At 41.4% G+C, this 6,965-nt stretch overlaps 1 pseudogene across 1 annotated transcript; it reads right to left on the reverse strand.

The window, feature by feature from the left end:
• Nucleotides 1-2,965: 2,965 nt before the first annotated feature.
• LOC117082075 lies at nucleotides 2,966-4,435 on the reverse strand (annotated as a pseudogene). Its single transcript, XR_004436442.1, has one exon. The product of XR_004436442.1 is annotated as a survival motor neuron protein-like (transcript).
• Between the last annotated feature and the right edge of the window lie 2,530 nt (nucleotides 4,436-6,965).

The raw sequence follows: 6,965 nt of genomic DNA on the forward strand, positions 1-6,965 counted from the left end.
ACGATTGCCCAGGGTGGAGTACAGTGGCTCAATCTTGGCTCACTGCAACCTCTGCCTACTGGGTTCTAGTGATTCTCCTGCCTCTGCCTCCCAAGTGGCTGGGATTACAGGTACCCACCGCCACACCAGGCAAATTTTTGTATTTTTATTAGTGACTGGGTTTCACCAAGTTGGCCAGGCTGGTCTTGAACTCCTGACCTCAGGTGATCCAACCACCTCAGCCTCCCAAGTGCCGGGATTACAGGCATGAGCCACCATGCCCTTCTTATTTCCCTTTCTTGCCTAATTGCCCTGCTCTAGAACCTTTAGTACAAGATTGAATAAAAGTGGTTAGACTGGACATCCTTGTCTTATTCCTGATTATAGAAGGAAACCTTTACGTATAATGTTAACTGTGGGGTTTTATAGATATCCATTATCAGGTTGAGGAGCTTCCCTTCTATTCCTACTTTAGGTGGGTTTTCTTTTTAATCATGAAGGGGTGTGAATTTTGTCAAACGCTTTTTCAGTGACTTTTGAAATAATCATGTGGTTTTCTTTCCTCTTTTGTTCACATATTACATTAATTTTTGTGCATCAAATCAATCTTGCATTACTGGGATAAATCCCACTTGTACGTGGTATGTAATCCTTTACATATGTTGATGGATTTGGTCTGGAAGTATTTCCTCAGGATCTCTGTGTCTATAAGCATAAGTGATGATCTGTAGTTTTCTTTATGTCTGTCTGGATTTGGTATCAGGGTAATACTGGACTTATAGGATGAGTTGGGAAGTGTTTCTGACAGGGGTAAATTTTTAAATGTATTTCAGGATAGGTAAAGGCTCAGAGTGGGGGAAGGGAATCAGAAAGTAAACCTAGGTGAACAGACAGTGAACACTATGAAAGCGCAAGAGTCAGAGAAATGCGCCATACATAAATTTTTTACATTTTTTTCTACCAAAGGATATGAGATATCACTGAACTCACTACAATATAAGCATGTTTAAAGAAGCAGTTATTTTTAAAGGTTGTGGTTTTGTTAGTAATCTCCATTCCATAAGCATGATACTCCAGAGGCATCTGAAATCCAACATGCTCAAAACTTACCATTTTTCCCACAAACCTCCTGCTTTCCTGTAGTCCTCATCTTGGTGAAGAAATGCCTCGTACCATCACTCATAATGATCTGTCAATCATTTTGGATTTTCCCCCAACCCCATGACACCTAGAAATGACCAATTCTAGACAATATGACTTCTTAATTTTTTTTTTCTTTTTGAGACAGAGTCTCTCTCTGTCACCCAGGCTGTAGTGCAGTGGCGTGATCTCGGCTCACTGCAACCTCCACCTCCTGGGTTCAAGCGATTCTCCTGCCTCAGCCTCCTGAGTAGCTGGGACTACAGGAACGCACCACCACGCCCAGCTAATTTTTGTATTTTTAGTACAGACAGGGTTTCACCATATTGACCAGACTGGTCTTGAACTCCTGACCTTGTGATCTGCCCGCCTTGGCCTCCCAAAGGGCTGGGATTACAGGCATGAGCCACTGTGCCCGGCCTCTTAATATTGTTTAAATTTGTCACCCACTCCATCTACACTGATTAGGACTTAATTTATGGCTTCATTAGCTCTCAACTGAGCAATTTTCATGGCCTAGTTTTGATCCTCGATTCTTGCCTTTCACTCTTTCAACCCATCTGTCCATGATGCCAGTTTTTTTTCTTTCAACTTTGAAAAAAGTTTATGAAAACTAGATGAGGGTATCATATTTTTACACTATTCCACAATGATGTTTAAGCAAGGGGAGAAGTAACAGAAACTTCTAGAATAATTTTATGTTTGATTTTAGAATGCATTGCCATGAAACCTCAACAACGAAGGAACTAAATGAGGGAAATGAACTAAGTTAATCTAAACATGAAAATTTTCCTTTTTGGATAGATTTCATGTTTTAAGCAGTAGAGCTGAGCAGAAATTAGAGAGTTCCTATATGCCCCCCACTCCCACAGCCGCCTTCTATCACAACCTGCACCAGAGTGCATTTGTTACACCTGATGAACCCCACAGTGACACATCATTTTCACACAAAAATTGAAGTTTGTAATTTATATTAGGGTTCACTCTTGATGGATTTGAACTAATGCGTAATGACATGTATCCACCATTACAGTACCACACAGAATACATACGCTATGCTACGATCCCTCTGTGCTTTGCCTATTCATTCCTCTCTCCCCTCAGATCCTGGCAAACACCACACTTTTTACCATCTCCATAGTTTTATCTTTTCCAGAACATAATTCAGAATTTTATAGTATACAGCCTTTTCAGACTGGCTTCCTTCACATAGTAACACACATTTTTAAGGTTCCTCCATGTCTTTTCATGGGTTGATAGCTCTTTTCTTTTTGGTGCTGCATAATAGTCCATTGTCTGGGTATACTACAGAGTTTATTTACACATTCATCTACTGAAGGACATCTTACTTTCTTCCAAGATTTGGAAATTATGAAAAAAGCTTCCATACACATCTGTATGCAGCTTTTTGTGTGAACATGTTTTCAACTCACTTGGGCAAATTCCAAGGAGCATAATTGCTGGATCATACAGTAAGAATATGTAAGAAGTTGCCAAACAATCTTCCAAAGTACCATGTTGTATTCCCACCAGCGGTGAATGAGAGTTCCTGGTGTTCCCCATCTTCACCAGCTTTGGTGTTGTCAGTGTTTTGGATTTCAGCCATTGTAACCGTCATGTAACAGTACGTCACTGTTGTTTTAATTTGCATTTCCCTAATGACACATAATGTGGAGCACAGTTATCTTTTGAAAACGTAGAGCTGATCATGTTATTTCTTGCTTCAAGGCTGTATAATGACTTCTCCCTGTCTATAGAATAAAACTCAGACTCCATAGAAATGCTCCCAAGATTATGCATCTCACATTCCTGCCCCATTTTACTTATCTACGTACCTCACCTCATCTTTTTTTTAATTTAAAAAAATTAAATATTTTTATTATATCCTTTTAAACATACAGAAGATAGAAAAAAAGTACAATGAACAGCCATGTCCACCAGTTAGATTCTGTAACATTTTGCCACATATGCATCACATCAAATTTTGTTAAACCATTTTAAACACTTTAAGACGCTCTAACACTTCATTCTTAAATGCTTAAGTATGCAAATTAAGACAGTATTTTATAAACGACAACACCCTTCTCACAGCTCATAAAATTACCAATAATTATCCAGTATCATTCAAAATCTAATCCATATTCCAATTTTCTCAACTGCCTTACCACGGTGCTGGCCTCCCACCCCCACCCCAGTCTTTTACAGATGGTTTTTCAAAATAGGGCCCAATAAAATATTTCACATTGCATTTGGTTATTACATAACTTTTAATCTAGAAGAGTTACCCACTCCACTTCCTTTTTTCTTTCCCAACACCGGTATTTTGAAGAAATGAGGCCAGTTATCTGCTATAACGCTTCACATTCCAGATCTGTCTGATCGTTTCTCTAGTGGTGTCATTTAGTGCTGCTCTATGCCAGCATTTCTCCTTAATTTAAGGAATGTGAGCACCTTCCTTCCTTTTGATTTTGTCTGAAACCCATGTAATAGCCAGTATGATAGCCACTCATGTACCACAAAATTAACATACTTCCCAAAGCATCAGCATCATCAAGAGAATCTGGACATATGGGAGGTGGTGGGGAATTTTTGGTGGTCCAGAAGGAAATGGAGGCAGCCAGCATGATAGTAAGTGGGGTGGTGGTGCTGGCGGTGGTGGTCGTGGGCCATTGAATTTTAGACCTGGCTTTCCTGGTCCAAGTCTTGGCCCTGGCATGGGGTGGGGGTGTGGAGGGAGAAAAGAGTTCCACGGAGCAGATTTGGACTTGATGTTATCTGATTTATTTCCAGGAGACCTGGAGTTCTCACTTTCATCTGTTGAAACTTGGCTTTCATTTTCATTCTCTTGAGCATTCTGTTCTATATTATTAGCTACGTCAGAGATTGGGGAAAGTAGATCGGACAGATTTTGCTCCTCTCTATTGCCATATCCAGAGTAAACCACAACACAGGTTTCTCTCTTAAAATCAATTGAAGCAATGGTAGCTGGGTAAATGCAACCATCTTCTGACCAAATGACAGAACATTTGCCCCAACTTTCCACTGTTTTAAGGGAGCTGCAGTATTCTTCTTTTGGCGTTTATTCTTCTTAGCAGGTTTTCTTTTAGGTGTGGCTTTGGGTTTACCTGAAGTTTCACAAATGTCACCACTCTTTAGAGCATGCTTAAATGAAGCCACAGCTTTATCATATGCTTTTATCAATGCTGTATCATCCCAAATGTCAGAATCATCGCTCTGGCCTGTGCCCCGCCGGAACAGCACGGAATCCTCCTGCTCCAGGACGCCGCCACCACTGTCGCCGCTGCTCATCACCATAATAAACTTGCGGGTGCACCTCACCTCATCTTGCAACATCTCTGGTACTTCTATCCTCTAATCACCTGCATCTGCAGCTTCAGAACACATCAGCTTCTATGTTGTTGCTCCTGCTCTGCTCTACTTACTTCATGTGCACACGTGATTACCTGACAAACACCTAATCACCTTTCAACATTCAGCTCCAATATCAACTGTTCCACAGAGTTTTTATACCTACCCCTTTTACACTACTACCTACATCATATATTACACCCATAACAATTTCTTTATTTTATTTTATTTATTTTTGTTTTTTGAGATGGAGTCTCGCTCTGTTGCCCAGGCTGGAGCGCAGTGGCACGATCTGGACTCACTGCAAGCACCGCCTCCCAGGTTCACGCCATTCTCCTGCCTCAGCCTCCCAAGTAACTGGGACTACAGGTGCCTGCCACCACACCTGGCTAATTTTTTATATTTTCAGTAGAGACGGGGTTTCACTGTGTTAGCCACGATAGTATCGATTTCCTGACCTCGTGAGCCACCCTCCTCGTCCTCCCAAAGTGCTGGGATTATAGGCGTGAGCTACTGCGCCTGGCCCATAACAATTTCATTTTTTCCTAAACTGAAGGGAGCACATCTGATCTCTATCACCTAGCACAGTGTTTTGCACATGTTGGTACTCATTAAAGCTTTGTTCAAGGAAAGAACAGATATTTTACTCTTTCAATTGATCCTCAGAGCAAACCTGTGCTATAGGTAAGGTATTATCCAAGTTTTAGACATTAATAAATATTTGATTATCCTCTGTGTTAGCCAGTTTGTGTTGCTATAAAGGAATACCTGAGACTGGGCAATTTATGAATAAAAGAGGTTTATTTTGGCTGATGGTTCTGTAGACTGTACAAGGAGTATAATGCTGGTATCTGCTTCCAGTGAGTGCCTCAGGAAGCTTACAATCACGGCAGGAGGAGAGGAGCCAGCATGTTACATGGTGAAAGAACAAGAGAGAGAGAGAAGAAGGAGGTGCCAGGTTTTTGTTTGTTTGTTTGTTTTTGAGACAGAGTCTTGCTCTGTTGCCCAGGCTGGAGTGCAATGGCGCAATCTCAGCTCACTGCAACCTCAGCCTCCTGGGTTCAATTAATTCTCTTGCCTCCGCCTCCTGAGTAGTTGGGACTACAGATGCGTGCTACCACACCTGGCAAATTTTTGTATTTTCAGTAGAGACGGGGTTTCAAGATGTTGGCCAGGATGGTCTCCATCTCCTGACCTCGTAATCTGTCACTCTCGGCCTCTGAAAGTGCTGAGATTACAGGCGTGAGCCACCATAGCTGGCCCCCGGGTTCTCGGAAACCAGATCTCACGTGAACTCAGAGTGAGAACTCATTCATTACCACAAGGAGAGCACCAAGACATGCACAAGGATCCACACCCATGATCCAAACACTTCCCACTAGGCCCACCTCCAACACTGGGGGTCACATTTCAACATGAGATTTGGAGGGGAGAAAACACCCAAGCCATGTCATGCTCCAAAAGTTTGTTTAGAGGGGTGTTGGCTTCTCACAAGAATCCCATTCTGATCCACTCCAAATGAAGTCCACCAATGTTTATCCAACTCATAACATACATGCACATACAGGAATCTGCTATGAGTTGTGATAACACTAATAGGAAAGACAATTAATTTGGGAATCTGAATTGCATTGTACAGACTTCTAGTGATCCTAAAAGGGAGGGGGCATTACAGAAAGGAAAGTTGTTTCTTGTAGCACAGCTCTTTTGAGTGTTGTTGTACCGTATTTCAAAACGATGAGGAATAGAGTAATACAAGGTGCCAGGCTAGTAATACTGCCGGTGATAGTGGTAAAGGGTCATTGCTCTTAAATAAAAGCTAAATTAAAAAACAGCATTGCTTATATATGACTTTGTATGGAACTAACCTTAACCCTCTTTCTTTCACTCAAAGAAATGCTTTATAATTTTGGATAACATGAATTCTTAAAAACATACTTACGCTATATCAAATAAGCGTGCACTATAGAGTTGCCAGTGTGTGTATCCCCGAAGCCAACAGTACTCCTACCTACATAGTTGCAGCTCTAGCAACAAAAGTCAGGTGTCAGGACTGCAAAATGAACATGACAGAAATAAAGACATGAGTGACTATGCCTGCCCAAGGAATTCAGAGTGTTTCCTTCACCACAGTGTTCTTCCATAGTGAGACCCTGAAAATAACAGGCTGGGTGAGGGTAGAAGGTAACAAACAGATTTGGAAGTTCTTCATCTATAATGAGAATGAATAATGTAACTATAAGCCAGAAGAAAAAGCACAACTCTGAACAGCATTAATTGTGCTGGAACTTCCACCGTAAGTCTGGGTCATTCAATGGGGTAATTTCCAATATCCCAAAAGAACCAAGGTTGATAACCCAAAGCGAAAATGTTTTCCTCTAGAAGATAGTTATGCTTCTCCTCAGGAGTAGAAATCACTGTAGCAGAGGACAAAATGAGGCCATGAAATCTGGTTAAGCCAGACTGGATGCCTAGAG

The sequence above is a fragment of the Trachypithecus francoisi genome, unplaced genomic scaffold (genome assembly GCF_009764315.1).
Source record: "Trachypithecus francoisi isolate TF-2019V2 unplaced genomic scaffold, Tfra_2.0 Lachesis_group9, whole genome shotgun sequence".
Taxonomy (NCBI): domain Eukaryota; kingdom Metazoa; phylum Chordata; class Mammalia; order Primates; family Cercopithecidae; genus Trachypithecus; species Trachypithecus francoisi.